This window comes from Schistocerca americana, chromosome 4 (genome assembly GCF_021461395.2).
Source record: "Schistocerca americana isolate TAMUIC-IGC-003095 chromosome 4, iqSchAmer2.1, whole genome shotgun sequence".
Classification (NCBI taxonomy): Eukaryota; Metazoa; Arthropoda; class Insecta; order Orthoptera; family Acrididae; genus Schistocerca; species Schistocerca americana.
This window is the reverse complement of record NC_060122.1, coordinates 29,001,314-29,028,155: the sequence shown is the minus strand read 5'-3', so window position 1 is coordinate 29,028,155 and position 26,842 is coordinate 29,001,314.

Below are 26,842 nucleotides of genomic sequence, written 5' to 3'. Positions count from 1 at the left end.
TGATGAAAAACAGAAATTGCGTCGAAATTGAATAGAACAGGCACCATGCCGACTTCTCTCCGGGAGAGTAAAGCTTCTAACTGTCTGTGCGTTGATTCGTTCCTGGGATTCCAATAATAGTTTCCGATGGACATGGGAAGGTTAACTGAAGCCTGTGGACCTTCAACTTGACGATGAAACACAGAAATTGCGTCGGAATTGAATACAACAGGCACCATGCCGACTTCTCTATGGGAGACTAATGCTTCTAACTGTCTGTGCTTTGAATCTTTCCTGGGATTCCAGTAATAGATTCCGATGGACATGGGAAGGTTTACTGTGACCTGTGCACCTTCAACTTGACGATGAAACACACAAATTGCGTCGGAATATAATCCAACAGGCACCATGCCGATTTCTCTCCGGAAAAGTAATACTTCTAACTGTCTGCGCTTTGATTCTTTCTTGGGATTCCAGTAAGCGATTCCGATGGACATGGGAAGGTTTACTGTAACCTGTGGACCTTCAACGTGACGATGAAAAACAGAAATTGCGTCGGAATTGAATAGAACAGGCACCATGCCGACTTCTCTCCGGGAGAGTAAAGCTTCTAACTGTCTGTGCGTTGATTCGTTCCTGGGATTCCAATAATAGTTTCCGATGGACATGGGAAGGTTAACTGAAACCTGTGGACCTTCAACTTGACGATGAAACACAGATATTGCGTCGGAATTGAATACAACAGGCACCATGCCGACTTCTCTCCGAGAGAGTAATGCTTCTAACTGTCTGTGCTTTGATTCTTTCCTGGGATTACAGTAATAGATTTCGTTGGACATGGAAGGTTTACTGTAACCTGTGGACCTTCAACTTGACGATAAGACACAGATATTGCGTCGGAAATGGAATAAAACATTCACCATGCTGACTTCTGTCCGGGAGAGTAATGCTTCTAACTGTCTGTGCTTTGATTCTCTCCTGGGATTCCAGTAATAGATTGCGATGGACATGGGAAGTTTTACTGTAACCTGTGGACCTTCAACTTGACGGTGAAACACAGAAATTGCGTCGGACTTAAATACAACAGGCACCAAGCCGACTTCTGTCCGGGAGAGTAATGCATCTCACTGTCTGTGCCTTGATTATTTCCTGGGATTCCAGTAATAGATTCCGATGGACATGGGAAAGTTTACTGTACCCTGTGGACTTTCCACTTGACGATAAAACACAGGAATTGCGTCGGAATTGAATACTCCTGGCACCATGCCGACTTCTCTCCGGGAGAGTAATGCTTCTAACTGTCTGTGTTTTGATTCTTTCCTGGGATTCCAGTAATAGATTTCGATGGACATGGGAAGGTTTACTGTAACGTGTGGACCTTCAACTTGGCGATGAAACACAGAAATTGCGTCGGAATTGAATACAACAGGCTCCATGCTGACTTCTGTCCGGGAGAGTAATGCTTCCAACTGTCTGTGCTTTGATTCATTCCTGGGATTCCAGTAACAGATGCCGCTGGATATGGCAAGGATTACTGTAACCTGTGGACTTTCAAAGTGACGATGAAACACCGAAATTGCGTCGGAATTGAATACAACAAACACAATGCCGACTTCTCTCCCGGAGAGTAATGCCTCTAACAGTCTTGCTTTGATTCTTTCCTGGGATTCCAGTAATGGATTCCGTAGGACTTGGGAAGGTTTACCGTAACCTGTGGACCTTTAAGTTGTCGATGAAACACAGAAATTGTGTCGAAATTGAATACAACAAACACAATGCCGACTTCTCTCCGGGAGAGTAATGCTTCTAACTGTCTGTGCTTTGATTTTTTCCTGGGATTCCAGTAATAGATTCCGATGGACATGGGAAGGTTTACTGTAACCTGTGGACCTTCAACTTGACGATGAAACACAGAAATTGTGTCGGACTTAAATACAACAGGCACCAAGCCGACTTCTGTCCGGGAGAGTAATGCTTCTAACTGTCTGTGGTTAGAATCTATCCTGGGATTCCAGTAATATATTCCGATTGACATGGGAAGGTTTACTATTACCTGTGGACCTTCAACGTGACGATGAAACACAGAAATTGCGTCGGAATTGAATACAACAGGCACCATGCCGACTTCTCTCCGGGAGAGTAACGCTTCTATCTGTCTGTGCTTTGTTTCTTTCCTGGGATTTCAGTAATGGATTCCGAAGGACTTGGAAAGGTTGACCGTAACCTGTGGACCTTCAACTTGGCAATGAAACACAGAAATTGTTTCGGAATTGAATGCAACAGGCACCAAGCCGACTTCTGTCCGGGAGAGTAATGCTTCTAACTGTCTGCGCTTTGATTCTCTCCTGGGATTCCAGTAATAGATTCCGATGGACATGGGAAGGTATACTGTAACCTGTGGACCTTCAACGTGACGATGAAACACAGAAATTGCGTCGGAATTGAATGCAACAGGCACCATGCCGACTTCTCTCCGGTAGAGTAATGCTTCTAACTGTCTGTGCTTTGATTCTTTCCAGGGATTTCAGAAATAGATTCTGATGGACATGATAAGTTTTACTGTAACCTGTGGACCTTCAACTTGACGATGAGACACAGAAATTGCGTCCGAATTGAATCCAACAGGCACCATGCCGACTTCTGTCCGGGAGAGTAATGCTTCCAACTGTCGGTGCTTTGATTCTTTCCTGGGATTCCAGTAATAGATTCCGATGGACATGGGATGGTTTACCGTAACCTGTGGACCTTCAACTTGACGATGAAACACAGATATTGTGTCGGCATTGAATACAATAGGCACCATGCCGACTTCTCTCCGGGAGAGTAATGTTTCTAACTGTCTGTGCTTTGATTCTTTCCTGAGATTTCAGTAATAGATTCCGATGGACATGGGATGGTTTACTGTAACCTGTGGACCTCCAACTTGACGATGAAACACAGAAATTGCGTCGGAATTGAATCCAACAGGCACCATGACGACATCTCTCCGGGAGAGTAATGCTTCTAACTGCCTGTGCTTTGATTCTTTCCTCGGATTCCAGTAATAGATTCCGATGGACATGGGAAAGTTTACAGTAACCTGTGGACCTTCAACTTGACGAAGAAACACAGAAATTGCGTCGGAATTGTATACAACAGGCACCATGCCGACTTCTCTCCGGGAGACTAATGCTTCTAATTGCCTGTGCTTTGATTCACTCCTGGGATTCCAGCAATAGATTCCGATGGACATGGGACGGTTTACTGTAAGCTGTGGACCTTCAACGTGACGATGAAACACAGAAATTGCGTCGGAATTGAATACAACGGGCACCATGCCGACTTCTCTCCGTTAGAGTAACGCTTCTAACTGTCTGTGCTTTGATTCTTTCCAGGGATTTCAGTAATAGATTCTGATGGACATGGGATGGTTTCCTGTATTCTGTGGAACTTCAACTTGACGATGTGACACAGAAATTGCGTCCGAATTGAATCCAACAGGCACCATGCCGACTTCTGTCCGGGAGAGTAACGCTGCCAACTGTCGGTGCTTTGATTCTTTCCTGGGATTCCAGTAATAGATTCCGATGGACATGGGACGGTTTACCGTAACCTGTGGACCATCAACTTGACGATGAAACACAGAAATTGTGTCGGAATTGAATACAATAGGCACCATGCCGACTTCTCTCCGGGAGAGTAATGTTTCTAACTGTCTGTGCTTTGATTCTTTTCTGGGATTCCAGTAATAGATTCCGATAGACATGGGAACGTTTACTGTTACCTGTGGACCTTCCACTTGACGATAAAACGCAGAAATTGCGTCGGAATTGAATACAACAGGCACCATGCCGACTTCTCTCCGGGAGAATAATGTTTCTAACTGTCTGTGCTTTGATTCTTCCTGGGATTCCGGTAATAGATTCCGATATACATGGGAAAGTTTACTGTAACCTGTGGCCCTTACACTTCACGATAAAACACAGAAATTGCGTCGGAATTGAATACAATTGGCACCATGCCGACTTCTCTCCGAGAGAGTAACGCTTCTATCTGTCTGTGCTTTGTTTCTTTCCTGTGATTCCAGTAATGGATTCCGAAGGACTTGGGAAGGTTTACCGTAACCTGTGGACCTTCAACTGGACAACGAAACACAGAAATTGTTTCGGAAGTGAATGCAACAAGCACCAAGCCGACTTCTGTCCGTTAGAGTAATGCATCTAACTGTCTGTGTTTTGATTCTCTCCTGGGATTCCAGTAATAGATTCCGATGGACATGGGAAGGTTTACTGTAACCTGTGGATCTTCAACGTGACGATGAAACACAGAAATTGCGTCGGAATTGAATACAACAGGCACCATGCCGACTTCTCTCCGGGAGACTAATGCTTCTAACTGTCTGTGCTTTGATTCTTTCTTGGGATTCCAGTAATAGATTCCGATGGACATGGGAAGGTTTTTCTGTGACCTGTGGACCTTCAACTTGACGATGAAACACAGAAATTGCGTCCGAATTGAATACAACAGGCACCATGCCGACTTCTCTCCGGGAGAGTAATATTTCTAACTGTCTGTGCTTTGATTCTTTCCTGGGATTTCAGTAATAGATTCCGATGGACATGGGATGGTTTACTGTAACCTGTGGACCTCCAACTTGACGATGAAACACAGAAATTGCGTTGGAATTGAATACAACCCGCACCATGCCGACTTCTCTCCGGGAGACTAATGCTTCTAACTGTCTGTGCTTTGATTCTTTCTTGGGATTCCAGTAATAGATTCCGATGGACATGGGAAGGTTTTTCTGTGACCTGTGGACCTTCAACTTGACGATGAAACACAGATATTGCGTCGGAATTGAATACAACAGGCACCATGCCGACTTCTCTCCGGGAAACTAATGCTTCTAACTGGCTGTGCTTTGATTCTTACTTGGGATTCCAGTAATAGATTCCGATGGACATGGGAAGGTTTACTGTGACCTGTGGACCTTCAACTCGACGATGAAACATACAAATTGCGTCGGAATTGAATACAACAGGCACCATGCCGACTTCTCTCCGGGAGGGTATTGCTTCTAACTGTCTGTGCTTTGATTCTTTCCTGGGATTCCAGTAACAGATTCCGATGGACATGGGAAAGTTTACTGTAACCTGTGGACCTTTAACTTGGCGATGAAACACAGAAATTGCGTCGGGATTAAATATAACAGGCACCATGCCTACTTCTCTCCGGGAGAGTAATGTTTCTAACTGTCTGTGCTTTGATTCGTTCCTGGGATTTCAGTAATAGATTCCGAAGGACATGGGAGCGTTTACTGTAACCTGTGGACCTCCAACTTGACGATGAAACACAGAAATTGCGTCGGAATTGAATACAACACGCACCATGCCGACTTCTCTCCGGGAGACTAATGCTTCTAACTGTCTGTGCTTTGATTCTTTCTTGGGATTCCAGTAATAGATTCCGATGGACATGGGAAGGTTTTTCTGTGACCTGTGGACCTTCAACTTGACGATGAAACACAGATATTGCGTCGGAATTGAATACAACAGGCACCATGCCGACTTCTCTCCGGGAGAGTAATGCTTCTAACTGTCTGTGCTTTGATTCTTTCCTGGGATTCCAGTAATAGATGCCGATGGACATGGGATGGTTTTCTTTAACCTGTGGACCTTCAACTTGACGATGAAAAACAGATATTCCGTCGGAATTGAATACATGAGGCTGTATGCCGACTTCTGTCAGGAAGAGTAATGCATCCAACTGTCTGTGCTTTGATTCTTTCCTGGGATTCCAGTAATAGATTCCGATATACATGGGAAGGTTTACTTTAACCTGTGGACCTTAAACTTGACGATGAAACACAGAAATTGCGTCCGAATTAAATATAACAGGAACCATGCCGACTTTTCTCCGGGAGAATAATGCTTCTAACTGCCTGTGCTTTGATTCTTTCCTCGGATTCCAGTAATAGATTCCGATGGACATGGGAAAGTTTACAGTAACCTGTGGACCTTCAACGTGACGATGAAACACAGAAATTGCGTCGGACTTAAATACAACAGGCACCATGCCGACTTCTCTCCGGGAGAATAATGTTTCTAACTCTCTGTGCTTTGATTCTTCCTGGGATTCCGGTAATAGATTCCGATATACATGGGAAAGTTTACTGTAACCTGTGGACCTTCCACTTGACGATAAAACACAGAAATTGCGTCGGAATTGAATACAATAGGCACCTTGCTGACTTCTCTCCGACAGAGTAACGCTTCTATCTGTCTGTGCTTTGTTTCTTTCCTGGGATTCCAGTAATGGATTCCGAAGGACCTGGGAAAGTTTACATAAACCTGTGGACCTTAAACGTGACGATGAAACACAGAAATTGCGTCGGAATTCAATACAACAGGCACCATTCCGACTTCTCTACGGTAGAGTAATGCTTGTAACTATCTGTGATTTGATTCTTTCCAGGGATTTCAGTAATAGATTCCGATGGACATGGGAAGGTTTACTGTAACCTGTGGACCTTCAACTTGCCGATGAAACACAGAAATTGCGTCCGAATTGAATCCAACAGGCACCATGCCGACTTCTGTCCGGGAGAGTAATGCTTCCAACTGTCGGTGCTTTGATTCTTTCCTGGGATTCCAGTAATTGATTCCGATTTACATGGGACGGTTTACCGTAACCTGTGGACCTTCAACTTAACGATGAAACACAGAAATTGTGTCGGAATTCAATACAATAGGCACCATGCCGACTTCTCTCCGGGAGAGTAATATTTCTAACTGTCTGTGCTTTGATTCTCTCCTGGGATTTCAGTAATAGATTTCGAAGGACATGGGAGGGTTTACTGTAACCTGTGGACCTCCAACTTGACGATGAAACACAGAAATTGCGTCGGAATTGAATACAACACGCACCATGCCGACTTCTCTCCGGAAGACTAATGCTTCTAACTGTCTGTGCTTTAATTCTTTCTTGGGATTCCAGTAATAGATGCCGATGGACATGGGAAGGTTTACTGTGACCTGTGGACCTTCAACTTGACGATGAAACAAAGATATTGCGTCGGAATTGAATACAACAGGCACCATGCCGACTTCTCTCCGGGAGAGTAATGCTTCTAACTGTCTGTGCTTTGATTCTTTCCTGGGATTCCAGTAATAGATGCCGATGGACATGGGAAGGTTTACTGTAACCTGTGGACCTACAACTTGACGATGAAAAACAGAAATTGCGTCGGAATTGAATACAACAGGCACCATGCCGACTTCTGTCCGGAAGAGTAATGCTTCTAACTGTCTGTGCTTTGATTCTTTCCTGGGATTCCAGTAATAGATTCCGATGGACATGGGAAGGTTTATTGTGACCTGTGGACCTTCAACTTGACGATGAAACACAGATATTGCGTCGGAATTGAATACAACAGGCACCATGCCGACTTCTCTCCGGGAGAGTAATGCTTCTAACTGTCTGTGCGTTGATTTTTTCCTGGGATTCCAGTAATAGATGCCGAAGGACATGGGAAGGTTTACTGTAACCTGTGTACCTTCAACTTGACGATGTGAAACAGAAATTGCGTCGGAATTGAATACAAGAGGCAGTATGCCGACTTCTGTCCGGGAGAGTAATGCTTCTAACTGTCTGTGCTTTGATTCTTTCCTGGGATTCCAGTAACAGATTACAATGGGCATGGGAAAGATTATTGTAACCTGTGGACCTTCAACTTGACGATGAAACACAGAAATTGCGTCGGAATTGAATCCAACAGGCACCATGCCGACTTCTATCCGGGAGAGTAATGCTTCTAACTGTCTGTGCCTTGATTCTTTCCTCGGATTCCAGTAATAGTTTCCGATGGACATGGGAAAGTTTACTGTAACCTGTGGACCTTCAACTTGACGATGAAACACAAAGATTGGTTCGGAATTGAATACAACATGCACCATGCCGACTTCTCTCCGGGAGTGTAATGCTCATAACTGTCTGAGTTTTGATTTTTTCCTGGGAATCCAGTAATAGATTCCGATGGACATGGGAAGGTTTACTGTAACCTGTGGACCTTCAACTTGACGATGAAACACAAAGATTGGTTCGGAATTGAATACAACATGCACCATGCCGACTTCTCTCCGGGAAAGTGATTCTTCCAACTAACTGTGCTTTGATTCTTTCCTGGGAAACCAGTAATACATTCCGATGGACATGGGAGGGATTACTGTAACCTGTGGACCTTCAACTTGACGATGAAACACAAAAATTGGGTCGGAATTGAATACAACATGCACCATGCCGACTTCTTTCCGGGAAAGTGATTCTTCCAACTAACTGAGCTTCGATTCTTTCCTGGGATACCAGTAATACATTCCGATGGACATGGGAAGGCTTACTGTAACCTGTGGACCTTCAACGCGACGATGAAACACAGAAATTGCGTCGGAATTAAATATAACAGGCACCATGCCGACGTCTCTCCGGGAGAGTAATGTTTATAACTGTCTGTGCTTTGATTCATTCCTGGGATTTCAGTAATAGATTCCGAAGGACATGGGAGGGTTTACTGTAACCTGTCGACCTTCAACGTGACGATGAAACACAAAAATTGCCTCGGAATTGAATCCAACAGGCACCATGCCGACTTCTCCCCGGGAGAGTAATGCTTCCAACTGTCTGTGCTTTAATTTTTTCCTGGGATTCCAGTAATAGAATCTGATGGACATGGGAAGGGTTACTGTAACCTGTGGACCTTCAACTTGACGATGAAACACAGAAATTGCGTCGGAATTAAATTCAACAGGCACCATGCCGACTTCTCTCCGGGAAAGTAATGTTTCTAACTGTCTGTGCTTTGATTCATTCCTGGTATTTCAGTAATTGATTCCGAAGGACATGGGAGGGTTTACTGTAACCTGTGGACCTCCAACTTAACGATGAAACACAGAAATGGCGTAAAAATTGAATACAACACGCACCATACCGACTTCTGTCCGGGAGAGTAGTGCTTCTAACTGTCTGTGAATTGATTCTTTCCTGGGGTTCCAGTAACAGATTCCAATGGACATGGGAAAGTTTACTGTAACCTGTGGACCTTCAACTTGACGATGAAACACAGAAATTGCGTCGGAAATGGAATACAACAGGCACCATGCCGACTTCTGTCCATGAGAGTAATGCTTGTAACTGTCTGTGCCTTCATTCTATCCTGGGATTCCAGTAATAGATTCCGATGGACATGGGAAAGTTTACTGTGACCTGTGGACCTTCAACTTGACGATGAAACACAGAAATTGCGTCGGAATTGAATACAACTGGCACCATGCCGACTTCTGTCCGGAAGAGTAATGCTTCTAACTGTCTGTGCTTTGATTCTTTCCTGGGATTCCAGTAACAGATTCCAATGGACATGGGAAAGTTTACTGTAACCTGTGGACCTTCAACTTGACGATGAAACACAGAAATTGCGTCGGAAATGGAATACAACAGGCACCATGCCGACTTCTGTCCGGGAGAGTAATGCTTCCAACTGTCTGTGCTTTGATTCTTTACTGGGATTCCAGTAATAGATTCTGATGGACGAGGGAAGGTTAACTGTAACCTGTGGACATGCAACTTGGATGAAACACAGAAATTGCGTCGGAACTAAATACAACAGGCACCATGACGACTTCTATCCGGGAGAGTAATGCTTCTAACTGTCTGTGCTTTGATTCTTTCCTCGGATTCCAGTAATAGATTCCGATGGACATGGGAAAGTTTACTGTAACCTGTGGAACTTCAACTTGACGATGAAATACAGAAATTGCGTCGGAATTGAATCCAACAGGCACCATGCCGACTTCTCTCCGGGAGTGTAATGCTTCTAACTGTCTGAGTTTTGATTTTTTCCTGGGATTCCAGTAACAGATTCCGATGGACACGGGAAGGTTTACTGTAACCTGTGGACCTTCAACTTGACGATGAAACACAAAGATTGGGTCGGAATTGAATACATCATGCACCATGCCGACTTCTCTCCGGGAAAGTGATTCTTCCAACTAACTGTGACTTGATTCTTTATTGGGATACCAGTAATACATTCCGATGGACATGAGAGGGATTACTGTAACCTGTGGACCTTCAATGCGACGATGAAACACAGAAATTGCGTCAGAATTGAATACAACAGGCACAATGCCGACTTCTCTCCGGGAGAGTAAAGCTTCTAAATGTCTGTGCTTTGATTCTTTCCTGGGATTCCAGTAACAGATTCCAATGGACATGGGAAAGTTTACTGTAACCTGTGGACCTTCAACTTGACGATGAAACACAGAAATTGCGTCGGAATTGAATACAACAGGCACCATGCCGACTTCTGTCCGGGAGAGTAGTGCTTCCAACTGTCTGTGCTTTGATTCTTTACTGGGATTCCAGTAATAGATTCTGATGGACGAGGGAAGGTTAACTGTAACCTGTGGACCTGCAACTTGACGATGAAACACAGAAATTGCGTCGGAACTAAATACAACAGGCACCATGACGACTTCTATCCGGGAGAGTAATGCTTCTAACTGTCTGTGCTTTGATTCTTTCCTCGGATTCCAGTAATAGATTCCGATGGACATGGGAAAGTTTACTGTAACCTGTGGACCTTCAACTTGACGATGAAACACAGAAATTGCGTCGGAATTGAATCCAACAGGCACCATGCCGACTTCTCTCCGGGAGTGTAATGCTTCTAACTGTCTGAGTTTTGATTTTTTCCTGGGATTCCAGTAACAGATTCCGATGGACACGGGAAGGTTTACTGTAACCTGTGGACCTTCAACTTGACGATGAAACACAAAGATTGGGTCGGAATTGAATACAACATGCACCATGCCGACTTCTCTCCGGGAAAGTGATTCTTCCAACTAACTGTGACTTGATTCTTTATTGGGATACCAGTAATACATTCCGATGGACATGGGAGGGATTACTGTAACCTGTGGACCTTCAATGCGACGATGAAACACAGAAATTGCGTCGGAATTGAATACAACAGGCACAATGCCGACTTCTCTCCGGGAGAGTAAAGCTTCTAAATATCTGTGCTTTGATTCTTTCCTGGGATTCCAGTAACAGATTCCGATGGACATGGGAAGGTTAACTGTAACCTGTGGACCTGCAACTTGACGATGAAACACAGAAATTGCGTCGGAACTAAATACAACAGGCACCATGACGACTTCTATCCGGGAGAGTAATGCTTCTAACTGTCTGTGCTTTGATTCTTTCCTGGGATTCCAGTAATAGTTTCCGATGGAAATGGAAAGGTTTACTGTAACCTGTGGACCTTCAACTTGACGATGAAACACAAAAATTGCGTCGGAATTGAATACAAAAGGCACAATGCGACTTCTGTCCGAAAGAGTAGTGCTTCTAACTGTCTGTGCTTTGATTCTTTCCTGGGGTTCCAGTAATAGTTTCCGATGGAAATGGAAAGGTTTATTGTAACCTGTGGACCTTCAACGTGACGATGAAACACAAAAATTGCCTCGGAATTGAATCCAACAGGCACCATGCCGACTTCTCCCCGGGACAGTAATGCTTCCAACTCTCTGTGCTTTGATTCTTTCCTGGGATTTCAGTAATAGAATCTGATGGACATGGGAAGGTTTACTGTAACCTGTGGACCTTCAACTTGACAATGAAACACAGAAATTGCGACGGAATTGAATACAACAGGCACCATGCTTTCTTCTCTCCGGGAAAGTAATGCTTCCAACTGTCTGTGCTTTGATTCTTTCCTGGGATTCCAGTAATAGATTCTGATGGACATGGGAATGTTTACTGTAACCTGTGGACCTTCAACTTGACGATGATTGACAGAATTTGCGTCGGAATTGAATACAACAGGCAACATGCCGACTTCTCTCCGGGAGAGTAATGCTTCCAACTCTCTGTGCTTTGATTCTTTCCTGGTATTCCAGTAATAGTTTCCGATGGACATGGGATGGATAACTGTAACCTGTGGACCATCAACTTGACGAAGAAACACTGATATTGCGTCGGAATTGAATACAACAAACACCATGCCGACTTCTCTCTGGGAGAGTAATGCTTCCAACTGTCTGTGCTTTGATTCTTTCTTGGGATTCAAGTAATAGATTCCGATGACATGGGAACGCTTACTGTAACCTGTGGACCTTCAACTTGACGATGAAACACATAAATTGCGTCGGAATTGAATACAACAGGCACCACTCCGACCTCTGTCCTTGAGAGTAATGCTTCCAACTGTCTGTGCTTTCATTCTTTCCTGGGAATTCAGTAAAGGATTTCGATGGACATGGGACGGTTTACTGTAACCTGTGGACCTTCAACTTGACGATGAAACACAGAAATAGCGTCGGAATTGAATACAACAGGCACCATGCCGACTTCTGTCGGAAGAGTAATGCTTCTAACTGTCTGTGCTTTGAGTCTTTCCTGGGATTCCAGTAACAGATTCCAATGGACATGGGAAAGTTTACTGTAACCTGTGGACCTTCAACTTGACGATGAAACATAGAAATTGCGTCGGAATTGAATACAACAGGCACCATGCCGATTTCTCTCTGGCAGAGTAATGATTCTAACTGTTTGTGCTTTGATTGTTTCTTGGGATTCCAGTAATAGATTCCGATGGACATGCGAAGGATTACTGTAACCTGTGGACCTTCAACTTGACGATGAAACACTAAAATTGGCTCGGAATTGAATACAACATGCACCATGCCGACTTCTCTCCGAGAAAGTGATTCTTCCAACTAACTGAGCTATGATTCTTTCCTGGGATTTCAGTAATAGATTCCGAAGGACATGGGAGGGTTTACTGTAACCTGTGGACCTCCAACTAGGCGATGAAACACAGATATTGCGTCGGAATTGAATACAACACCCACCATGCCGACTTCTCTCCGGGAGACTAATGCTTCTAACTGTCTGTGCTTTGATTCTTTCTTGGGATTCCAGTAATAGATTCCGATGGACATGGGAAGGTTTACTGTAACCAGTGGACCTTCAACTTGACGATGAAAAACAGAAATTGCGTCGGAATTGAATACAAGAGGCAGTATGCCAACTTCTGTGCGGGAGAGTAATGCATCCAACTGTCTGTGCTTTGAATCCTTCCTGAGATTCCAGTAATAGATTCCGGTGGACATGGTAAGGTTTACTGTAACCTGTGGACTTTCAACATGACGATGAAACACAGAAAATGCGTCAGAATTGAATACAACAGGCACCATGCCGACTTCTGTCCGGAAGAGTAATGCTTCTAACTGTCTGTGCTTTGATTCTTTCTTGGGATTCCAGTAATAGATTCCGGTGGACATGGGAAGGTTTACTGTGACCTGTGGACCTTCAACTTGACGATGAAACACAGAAATTGCGTCGGAATTGAATACAACAGGCACCATGCCGACTTCTCTCCGGAAGAGTAATGCTTCTAACTGTCTGTGCTTTGATTCTTTCCTGGGATTCCAGTAACAGATTCCAATGTGCGTGGGAAAGATTACTGTAACCTGTGGACCTTCAACTTGACGATGAAACACAGAAATTGCGTCGGAATTGAATTCAACAGGCACCATGCCGACTTCTGTCTGGCAGAGTAATGATTATAACTCTCTGTGCTTCGATTCTTTCCTAGGATTCTAGTAATAGATTCTGATGGACATGGGAAGGTTTACTGTAACCTGTGGACCTTCAACATCACGATGAAACACAGAAATTGCGTCGGAAATGGAATACAACAGGCACCATGCCGACTTCTGTCCGGGAGAGTAATGCTTCCAACTGTCTGTGCTTTGATTCTTTACTGGGATTCCAGTAATAGATTCCGATGGACATGGGAAGGTTAACTGTAACCTGTGGACCTGCAACTTGACGATGAAACACAGAAATTGCGTCGGAACTAAATACAACAGGCACCATGACGACTTCTATCCGGGAGAGTAATGCTTCTAACTGTCTGTGCTTTGATTCTTTCCTGGGATTCCAGTAATAGTTTCCGATGGAAATGGAAAGGTTTACTGTAACCTGCGGACCTTCAACTTGACGATGAAACACTGATATTGCGTCGGAATTGAATACAACAAACACCATGCCGACTTCTCTCTGGGAGAGTAATGCTTCTAACTGTCTGTGCTTTGATTCTTTCGTGGGATTCCAGTAATAGATTCCGATGGACATGGGAAGGTTTACTGTAACCAGTGGACCTTCAACTTGACGATGAAAAACAGAAATTGCGTCGGAATTGAATACAAGAGGCAGTATGCCAACTTCTGTGCGGGAGAGTAATGCATCCAACTGTCTGTGCTTTGAATCCTTCCTGGGATTCCAGTAATAGATTCCGGTGGACATGGTAAGGTTTACTGTAACCTGTGGACTTTCAACATGACGATGAAACACAGAAAATGCGTCAGAATTGAATACAACAGGCACCATGCCGACTTCTGTCCGGAAGAGTAATGCTTCTAACTGTCTGTGCTTTGATTCTTTCTTGGGATTCCAGTAATAGATTCCGGTGGACATGGGAAGGTTTACTGTGACCTGTGGACCTTCAACTTGACGATGAAACACAGAAATTGCGTCGGAATTGAATACAACAGGCACCATGCCGACTTCTCTCCGGGAGAGTAATGCATCTAACTGTCTGTGCTTTGACTCTTTCCTGGGATTCCAGTAATAGATTCCGATGGACATGGGAAGGTTTACTGTAACCAGTGGACCTTTAACTTGACGATGAAAAACAGAAATTGCGTCGGAATTAAATACAAGAGGCAGTATGCCAACTTCTGTCCGGGAGAGTAATGCATCCAACTGTCTGTGCTTTGATTCCTTCCTGGGATTCCAGTAATAGATTCCGGTGGACATGGTAAGGTTTACTGTAACCTGTGGACTTTCAACATGACGATGAAACACAAAGATTGGGTCGGAATTGAATACAACATGCACCATGCCGACTTCTCTCCGGGAAAGTGATTCTTCCAACTAACTGTGACTTGATTCTTTATTGGGATACCAGTAATACATTCCGATGGACATGGGAGGGATTACTGTAACCTGTGGACCTTCAACGCGACGATGAAACACAGAAATTGCGTCGGAATTGAATAAAACAGGCACAATACCTACTTCTCTCCGGGACAGTAAAGCTTCTAAATGTCTGTGCTTTGATTCTTTCCTGGGATTCCAGTAATAGTTTCCGATGGAAATGGAAAGGTTTACTGTAACCTGTGGACCTTCAACTTGACGATGAAACACAAAAATTGCGTCGGAATTGAATACCACAGGCACCATGCCGACTTCTCCCCGGGACAGTAATGCTTCCAACTCTCTGTGCTTTGATTCTTTCCTGGGATTTCAGTAATAGAATCTGATGGACATGGGAAGGTTTACTGTAACGTGTGGACCTTCAACTTGACGATGAAACACAGAAATTGCGACGGAATTGAATACCACAGGCACCATGCTTTGTTCTCTCCAGGAAAGTAATGCTTCCAACTTTCTGTGCTTTGATTCTTTCCTGGGATTCCAGTAATAGATTCTGATAGACATGGGAATGTTTACTGTAACCTGTGGACCTTCAACTTGACGATGATTGACAGAATTTGCGTCGGAATTGAATACAACAGGCAACATGCCGACTTCTCTCCGGGAGAGTAATGCTTCCAACTCTCTGTGCTTTGATTCTTTCCTGGTATTCCAGTAATAGTTTCCGATGGACATGGGATGGATAACTGTAACCTGTGGACCATCAACTTGACGAAGAAACACTGATATTGCGTCGGGATTGAATACAACAAACACCATGCCGACTTCTCTCTGGGAGAGTAATGCTTCCAACTGTCTGTGCTTTGATTCTTTCTTGGGATTCAAGTAATAGATTCCGATGACATGGGAACGCTTACTGTAACCTGTGGACCTTCAACTTGACGATGAAACACATAAATTGCGTCGGAATTGAATACAACAGGCACCACTCCGACCTCTGTCCGGGAGAGTAATGCTTCCAACTGTCTGTGCTTTCATTCTTTCCTGGGAATTCAGTAAAGGATTTCGATGGACATGGGACGGTTTACTGTAACCTGTGGACCTTCAACTTGACGATGAAACACAGAAATAGCGTCGGAATTGAATACAACAGGCACCATGCCGACTTCTGTCGGAAGAGTAATGCTTCTAACTGTCTGTGCTTTGAGTCTTTCCTGGGATTCCAGTAACAGATTCCAATGGACAGGGGAAAGTTTACTGTAACCTGTGGACCTTCAACTTGACGATGAAACATAGAAATTGCGTCGGAATTGAATACAACAGGCACCATGCCGATTTCTCTCTGGCAGAGTAATGATTCTAACTGTTTGTGCTTTGATTGTTTCTTGGGATTCCAGTAATAGATTCCGATGGACATGGGAAGGATTACTGTAACCTGTGGACCTTCAACTTGACGATGAAACACTAAAATTGGCTCGGAATTGAATACAACATGCACCATGCCGACTTCTCTCCGAGAAAGTGATTCTTCCAACTAACTGAGCTATGATTCTTTCCTGGGATTTCAGTAATAGATTCCGAAGGACATGGGAGGGTTTACTGTAACCTGTGGACCTCCAACTAGACGATGAAACACAGATATTGCGTCGGAATTGAATACAACACCCACCATGCCGACTTCTCTCCGGGAGACTAATGCTTCTAACTGTCTGTGCTTTGATTCTTTCTTGGGATTCCAGTATTAGATTCCGATGGACATGGGAAGGTTTACTGTAACCAGTGGACCTTCAACTTGACGATGAAAAACAGAAATTGCGTCGGAATTGAATACAAGAGGCAGTATGCCAACTTCTGTGCGGGAGAGTAATGCATCCAACTGTCTGTGCTTTGAATCCTTCCTAGGATTCCAGTAATAGATTCCGGTGGACATGGTAAGGTTTACTGTAACCTGTGGACTTTCAACATGACGATGAAACACAGAAAATGCGTCAGAATTGAATACAACAGGCACCATGCCGACTTCTGTCCGGAGGAGTAATGCTTCTAACTGTCTGTGCTTTGATTCTTTCTTGGGATTCCAGTAATAGATTCCGGTGGACATGGGAAGGTTTACTGTGACCTGTGGACCTTCAACTTGACGATGAAACACAGAAATTGCGTCGGAATTGAATACAACAGGCACCATGCCGACTTCTCTCCGGGAGAGTAATGCATCTAACTGTCTGTGCTTTGACTCTTTCCTGGGATTCCAGTAATAGATTCCGATGGACATGGGAAGGTTTACTGTAACCAGTGGACCTTTAACTTGACGATGAAAAACAGAAATTGCGTCGGAATTGAATACAAGAGGCAGTATGCCAACTTCTGTCCGGGAGAGTAATGCATCCAACTGTCTGTGCTTTGATTCCTTCCTGGGATTCCAGTAATAGATTCCGGTGGACATGGTAAGGTTTACTGTAACCTGTGGACTTTCAACATGACGATGAAACACAAAGATTGGGTCGGAATTGAATACAACATGCACCATGCCGACTTCTCTCCGGGAAAGTGATTCTTCCAACTAACTGTGACTTGATTCTTTATTGGGATACCAGTAATACATTCCGATGGACATGGGAGGGATTACTGTAACCTGTGGACCTTCAACGCGACGATGAAACACAGAAATTGCGTCGGAATTGAATAAAACAGGCACAATACCTACTTCTCTCCGGGACAGTAAAGCTTCTAAATGTCTGTGCTTTGATTCTTTCCTGGGATTCCAGTAATAGTTTCCGATGGAAATGGAAAGGTTTACTGTAACCTGTGGACCTTCAACTTGACGATGAAACACAAAAATTGCGTCGGAATTGAATACAAAAGGCACAATGCGACTTCTGTCCGAAAGAGTAGTGCTTCTAACTGTCTGTGCTTTGATTCTTTCCTGGGGTTCCAGTAATAGTTTCCGATGGAAATGGAAAGGTTTACTGTAACCTGTGGACCTTCAACTTGACGATGAAACACAGAAATTGCGACGGAATTGAATACAACAGGCACCATGCCGATTTCTCTCTGGCAGAGTAATGATTCTAACTGTTTGTGCTTTGATTGTTTCTTGGGATTCCAGTAATAGATTCCGATGGACATGGGAAGGATTACTGTAACCTGTGGACCTTCAACTTGACGATGAAACACTAAAATTGGCACGGAATTGAATACAACATGCACCATGCCGACTTCTCTCCGAGAAAGTGATTCTTCCAACTAACTGAGCTATGATTCTTTCCTGGGATTTCAGTAATAGATTCCGAAGGACATGGGAGGGTTTACTGTAACCTGTGGACCTCCAACTAGACGATGAAACACAGATATTGCGTCGGAATTGAATACAACACCCACCATGCCGACTTCTCTCCGGGAGACTAATGCTTCTAACTGTCTGTGCTTTGATTCTTTCTTGGGATTCCAGTAATAGATTCCGATGGACATGAGAAGGTTTACTGTAACCAGTGGACCTTCAACTTGACGATGAAAAACAGAAATTGCGTCGGAATTGAATACAAGAGGCAGTATGCCAACTTCTGTCCGGGAGAGTAATGCATGCAACTGTCTGTGCTTTGAATCCTTCCTGGGATTCCAGTAATAGATTCCGGTGGACATGGTAAGGTTTACTGTAACCTGTGGACTTTCAACATGACGATGAAACACAGAAAATGCGTCGGAATTGAATACAACAGGCACCATGCCGACTTCTGTCCGGAAGAGTAATGCTTCTAACTGTCTGTGCTTTGATTCTTTCTTGGGATTCCAGTAATAGATTCCGGTGGACATGGGAAGGTTTACTGTGACCTGTGGACCTTCAACTTGACGATGAAACACAGAAATTGCGTCGGAATTGAATACAACAGGCACCATGCCGACTTCTCTCCGGGAGAGTAATGCATCTAACTGTCTGTGCTTTGACTCTTTCCTGGGATTCCAGTAATAGATTCCGATGGACATGGGAAGGTTTACTGTAACCAGTGGACCTTCAACTTGACGATGAAAAACAGAAATTGCGTCGGAATTGAATACAAGAGGCAGTATGCCAACTTCTGTCCGGGAGAGTAATGCATCCAACTGTCTGTGCTTTGATTCCTTCCTGGGATTCCAGTAATAGATTCCGGTGGACATGGTAACGTTTACTGTAACCTGTGGACTTTCAACATGACGATGAAACACAGAAAATGCGTCGGAATTGAATACAACAGGCACCATGCCGACTTCTGTCCGGAAGAGTAATGCTTCTAACTGTCTGTGCTTTGATTCTTTCCTGGGATTCCAGTAACAGATTCCAATGTGCATGGGAAAGATTACTGTAACCTGTGGACCTTCAACTTGACGATGAAACACAGAAATTGCGTCGGAACTAAATACAACAGGCACCATGACGACTTGTATCCGGGAGAGTAATGCTTCTAACTGTCTGTGCTCTGATTCTTTCCTCGGATTCCAGTAACAGATTCCGATGGACATGGGAAAGTTTACTGTAACCTGTGGACCTTCAACTTGACCATGAAACACAGAAATTGCGTCGGAATTGAATCCAACAGGCACCATGCCGACTTCTCTCCGGGAGTGTAATCCTTCTAACTGTCTGAGATTTGATTTTTTCCTGGGATTCCAGTAATAGATTCCGATGGACATGGGAAGGTTTACTGTAACCTGTGGACCTTCAACTTGACGATGAAACACAAAGATTGGGTCGGAATTGAATACAACATGCACCATGAAGACTTCTCTCCGGGAAAGTGGTTCTTCCAACTAACTGTGCTCTAATTCTTTATTGGGATACCAGTAATACATTCCGATGTACATGGGAGGGATTACTGTAACCTGTGGACCTTCAACGCGACGATGAAACACAGAAATTGCCTCGGATTTGAATACAACAGGCACAATGTCGACTTCTCTCCGGGAGAGTAAAGCTTCTAAATGTCTGTGCTTTGATTCTTTCCTGGGATTCCAGTAATAGATTCCGATGGAAATGGGAAGGTTTACTGTAACCTGTGGACCTTCAACTTGACGATGAAACACAGAAATTGCGTCGGAATTGAATACAACAGGCACCATGCCGACTTCTGTCTGGCACAGTAATGATTATAACTCTCTGTGCTTTGATTCTTTAATGGGATTCTAGTAATAGATTCTGATGGACATGGGAAGGTTTACTGTAACCTGTGGACCTTCAACTAGACGATGAAACACAGAAATTGCGTCGGAATTGAATCCAACAGGCACCATGCCGACTTCTCTCCGGGAGTGTAATGCTTCTAACTGTCTGAGTTTTGATTTTTTCCTGGGATTCCAGTAACAGATTCCGATGGACACGGGAAGGTTTACTGTAACCTGTGGACCTTCAACTTGACGATGAAACACAAAAATTGCGTCCGAATTGAATACAACATGCACCATGCCGACTTCTCTCCGGGAAAGTGATTCTTCCAACTAACTGTGACTTGATTCTTTATTGGGATACCAGTAATACATTCCGATGGACATGGGAGGGATTACTGTAACCTGTGGACCTTCAACGCGACGATGAAACACAGAAATTGCGTCGGAATTGAATACAACAGGCACAATGCCGACTTCTCTCCGGGAGAGTAAAGCTTCTAAATGTCTGTGCTTTGATTCTTTCCTGGGATTCCAGTAATAGTTTCCGATGGAAATGGGAAGGTTTACTGTAACCTGTGGACCTTCAACTTGACGATGAAACACAAAAATTGCGTCGGAATTGAATACAAAAGGCACAATGCGACATCTGTTTGGGAGAGTAGTGCTTCTAACTGTCTGTGCTTTGATTCTTTCCTGGGGTTCCAGTAATAGATTCCGATGGACATGGGAAGGTTTACTGTAAACTGTGGGCCTTCAACTTGACGATGAAACACAGAAATTGCGTCGGAATTGAATACAACAGGCACCATGCCGACTTCTGTCCGGGAGAGTAATGCTTCTAACTGTCTGTGCTTTGATTCTTTCCTGGGACTCCAGTAATAGATTCCGATGAACATGGGAAGGTTTACTGTTACCTGTGGACCTTCAACGTGACGATGAAACACAATAATTGCCTCGGAATTGAATCCAACAGGCACCATGCCGACTTCTCCCCGGGACAGTAACGCTTCCAACTCTCTGTGCTTTGATTCTTTCCTGGGATTCCAGTAATAGAATCTGATGGACATGGGAAGGTTTACTGTAACCTGTGGACCTTCAACTTGACGATGAAACACAGAAATTGCGACGGAATTGAATACAACAGGCACCATGCTTTCTTCTCTCCGGGAAAGTAATGCTTCCAACTGTCTGTGCTTTGATTCTTTCCTGGGATTCCAGTAATAGATTCTGATGGACATGGGAATGTTTACTGTAACCTGTGGACCTTCAACTTGACGATGATTGACAGAATTTGCGTCGGAATTGAATACAACAGGCAACATGCCGACTTCTCTCCGGGAGAGTAATGCTTCCAACTCTCTGTGCTTTGATTCTTTCCTGGTATTCCAGTAATAGTTTTCGATGGACATGGCAAGGATAACTGTAACCTGTGGACCATCAACTTGACGAAGAAACACTGATATTGCGTCGGAATTGAATACAACAAACACCATGCCGACTTCTCTCTGGGAGAACAATGCTTCCAACTGTCTGTGCTTTGATTCTTTCTTGGGATTCAAGTAATAGATTCCGATGACATGGGAACGCTTACTGTAACCTGTGGACCTTCAACTTGACGATGAAACACATAAATTGCGTCGGAATTGAATACAACAGGCACCACTCCGACCTCTGTCCGGGAGAGTAATGCTTCTAACTGTCTGTGCTTTCATTCTTTCCTGGGAATTCAGTAATGGATTCCGATGGACATGGGACGGTTTACTGTAACCTGTGGACCTTCAACTTGACAATGAAACACAGAAATTGCTTCGGAATTGAATACAACAGGCACCATGCCGACTTCTGTCCATTAAAGTAATGCTTCTAACTGTCTGTGCTTTGATTCTTTCTTGGGATTCAAGTAATAGTTTCCGATGACATGGGAACGCTTACTGTAACCTGTGGACCTTCAACTTGACGATGAAACACATAAATTGCGTCGTAATTGAATACAACAGGCACCACTCCGACCTCTGTCCGGGAGAGTAATGCTTCCAACTGTCTGTGCTTTCATTCTTTCCTGGGAATTCAGTAAAGGATTTCGATGGACATGGGACGGTTTACTGTAACCTGTGGACCTTCAACTTGACGATGAAACACAGAAATTGCGTCGGAATTGAATACAACAGGCACCATGCCGACTTCTGTCGGAAGAGTAATGCTTCTAACTGTCTGTGCTTTGAGTCTTTCCTGGGATTCCAGTAACAGATTCCAATGGACATGGTAAGGTTTACTGTGACCTGTGGATTTTCAACATGACGATGAAACACAGAAATTGCGTCGGAATTGAATACAAAAGGCACCATGCCGACTTCTGTCCGGAAGAGTAATGCTTCTAACTGTCTGTGCTTTGATTCTTTCCTGGGATTCCAGTAACAGATTCCAATGTGCGTGGGAAAGATTACTGTAACCTGTGGACCTTCAACTTGACGATGAAACACAGAAATTGCGTCGGAATTGAATACAACAGGCACCATGCCGACTTCTGTCTGGCAGAGTAATGATTATAACTCTCTGTGCTTTGATTCTTTCCTGGGATTCTAGTAATAGATTCTGATGGACATGGGAAGGTTTACTGTAACCTGTGGACCTTCAACTTCACGATGAAACACAGAAATTGTGTCGGTAATGGAATACAACAGGCACCATGCCGACTTCTGTCCGGGAGAGTAATGCTTCCAACTGTCTGTGCTTTAATTCTTTACTGGGATTCCAGTAATAGATTCCGATGGACATGGGAAGGTTAACTGTAACCTGTGGACCTGCAACTTGACGATGAAACACAGAAATTGCGTCGGAACTAAATACAACAGGCACCATGACGACTTCTATCCGGGAGAGTAGTGCTTCTAACTGTCTGTGCTTTGATTCTTTCCTCGGATTCCAGTAATAGATTCCGATGGACATGGGAAAGTTTACTGTAACCTGTGGACCTTAAACTTGACGATGAAACACAGAAATTGCGTCGGAATTGAATCCAACAGGCACCATGCCGACTTCTCTCCGGGAGTGTAATGCTTCTAACTGTCTGAGTTTTGATTTTTTCCTGGGATTCCAGTAACAGATTCCGATGGACACGGGAAGGTTTACTGTAACCTGTGGACCTTCAACTTGACGATGAAACACAAAGATTGGGTCGGAATTGAATACAACATGCACCATGCCGACTTCTCTCCGGGAAAGTGATTCTTCCAACTAACTGTGACTTGATTCTTTATTGGGATACCAGTAATACATTCCGATGGACATGGGAGGGATTACTGTAACCTGTGGACCTTCAACGCGACGATGAAACACAAAAATTGCGTCGGAATTGAATACAAAAGGCACAATGCGACTTCTGTCCGGGAGAGTAGTGCTTCTAACTGTCTGTGCTTTGATTCTTTCCTGGGGTTCCAGTAATAGATTCCGATGGACATGGGAAGGTTTACTGTAAACTGTGGGCCTTCAACTTGACGATGAAACACAGAAATTGCGTCGGAATTGAATACAACAGGCACCATGCCGACTTCTGTCCGGGAGAGTAATGCTTCTAACTGTCTGTGATTTGATTCTTTCCTGGGACTCCAGTAATAGATTCCGATGAACATGGGAAGGTTTACTGTTACCTGTGGACCTTCAACGTGACGATGAAACACAAAAATTGCCTCGGAATTGAATCCAACAGGCACCATGCCGACTTCTCCCCGGGACAGTAATGCTTCCAACTCTCTGTGCTTTGATTCTTTCCTGGGATTCCAGTAATAGAATCTGATGGACATGGGAAGGTTTACTGTAACCTGTGGACCTTCAACTTGACGATGAAACACAGAAATTGCGACGGAATCGAATACAACAGGCACCATGCCTTCTTCTCTCCGGGAAAGTAATGCGTCCAACTGTCTGTGCTTTGATTCTTTCCTGGGATTCCAGTAATAGATTCTGATGGACATGGGAATGTTTACTGTAACCTGTGGACCTTCAACTTGACGATGATTGACAGAATATGCGTCGGAATTGAATACAACAGGCAACATGCCGATTTCTCTCCGGGAGAGTAATGCTTCCAACTCTCTGTGCTTTGATTCTTTCCTGGTATTCCAGTAATAGTTTCCGATGGACATGGGAAGGATAACTGTAACCTGTGGACCATCAACTTGACGAAGAAACACTGATATTGCGTCGGAATTGAATACAACAAACACCATGCCGACTTCTCTCTGGGAGAGTAATGCTTCCAACTGTCTGTGCTTTGATTCTTTCTTGGGATTCAAGTAATAGATTCCGATGACATGGGAACGCTTACTGTAACCTGTGGACCTTCAACTTGACGATGAAACACATAAATTGCGTCGGAATTGAATACAACAGGCACCACTCCGACGTCTGTCCGGGAGAGTAATGCTTCTAACTGTCTGTGCTTTCATTCTTTCCTGGGAATTCAGTAATGGATTCCGATGGACATGGGACGGTTTACTGTAACCTGTGGACCTTCAACTTGACAATGAAACACAGAAATTGCTTCGGAATTGAATACAACAGGCACCATGCCGACTTCTGTCCATGAGAGAAATGCTTCTAACTGTCTGTGCTTTGATTCTTTCTTGGGATTCAAGTAATAGATTCCGATGACATGGGAACGCTTACTGTAACCTGTGGACCTTCAACTTGACGATGAAACACATAAATTGCGTCGTAATTGAATACAACAGGCACCACTCCGACCTCTGTCCGGGAGAGTAATGCTTCCAACTGTCTGTGCTTTCATTCTTTCCTGGGAATTCAGTAAAGGATTTCGATGGACATGGGACGGTTTACTGTAACCTGTGGACCTTCAACTTGACGATGGAACACAGAAATTGCGTCGGAATTGAATACAACAGGCACCATGCCGACTTCTGTCGGAAGAGTAATGCTTCTAACTGTCTGTGCTTTGAGTTTTTCCTAGGATTCCAGTAACAGATTCCAATGGACATGGTAAGGTTTACTGTAACCTGTGGATTTTCAACATGACGATGAAACACAGAAATTGCGTCGGAATTGAATACAACAGGCACCATGCCGACTTCAGTCTGGAAGAGTAATGCTTCTAACTGTCTGTGCTTTGATTCTTTCCTGGGATTCCAGTTACAGATTCCAATGTGCGTGGGGAAGATTACTGTAACCTGTGGACGTTCAACTTGACGATTAAACACAGAAATTGCGTCGGAATTGAATACAACAGACACCATGCCGACTTCTGTCTGGCAGAGTAATGATTATAACTCTCTGTGCTTTGATTCTTTCCTGGGATTCTAGTAATAGATTCTGATGGACATGGGAAGGTTTACTGTAACCTGTGGACCTTCAACTTCACGATGAAACACAGAAATTGCGTCGGAAATGGAATACAACAGGCACCATGCCGACATCTGTCCGGGAGAGTAATGCTTCCAACTGTCTGTGCTTTGATTCTTTACTGGGATTCCAGTAATAGATTCCGATGGACATGGGAAGGTTAACTGTAACCTGTGGACCTGCAACTTGACGATGAAACACAGAAATTGCGTCGGAACTAAATACAACAGGCACCATGACGACTTCTATCCGGGAGAGTAATGCTTCTAACTGTCTGTGCTTTGATTCTTTCCTCGGATTCCAGTAATAGATTCCGATGGACATGGGAAAGTTTACTGTAACCTGTGGACCTTCAACTTGACGATGAAACACAGAAATTGCGTCGGAATTGAATCCAACAGGCACAATGCCGACTTCTCTCCGGGAAAGTGATTCTTCCAACTAACTGTGACTTGATTCTTTATTGGGATACCAGTAATACATTCCGATGGACATGGGAGGGATTACTGTAACCTGTCGACCTTCAACGCGACGATGAAACACAGAAATTGCGTCGGAATTGAATACAACAGGCACAATGCCGACTTCTCTCCGGGAGAGTAAAGCTTCTAATTGTCTGTGCTTTGATTCTTTCCTGGGATTCCAGTAACAGATTCCAATGGACATGGGAAAGTTTACTGTAACCTGTGGACCTTCAACTTGACGATGAAACACAGAAATTGAGTCGGAATTGAATACAACAGGCACCATGCCGACTTCTGTCCGGGAGAGTAATGCTTCTAACTGTCTGTGCTTTGATTCTTTCCTGGGATTCCAGTAATAGATGCCGATGGACATGGGAAGGTTTACTGTAACCAGTGGACCTTCAACTTGACGATGAAAAACAGAAATTGCGTCGGAATTGAATATAAGAGGCAGTATGCCGACTTCTGTCCGGGAGAGTAGTGCATCCAACTGTCTGTGCTTTGATTCCTTCCTGGGATTCCAGTAATAGATTCCGATGGACATGGTAAGGTTTACTGTAACCTGTGGATTTTCAACATGACGATGAAACACAGAAATTGCGTCGGAATTGAATTTAAAAGGCACCATGCCGACTTCTGTCCGGAAGAGTAATGCTTCTAACTGTCTGTGCTTTAATTCTTTCCTGGGATTCCAGTAACAGATTCCAATGTGCGTGGGAAAGATTACTGTAACCTGTGGACCTTCAACTTGACGATGAAACACAGAAATTGCGTCGGAATTGAATACAACATTCACGATGCCGACTTCTGTCTGGCAGAGTAATGATTATAACTCTCTGTGCTTTGATTCTTTCCTGGGATTCTAGTAATAGATTCTGATGGACATGGGAAGGTTTACTGTAACCTGTCGACCTTCAACTTGACGATAA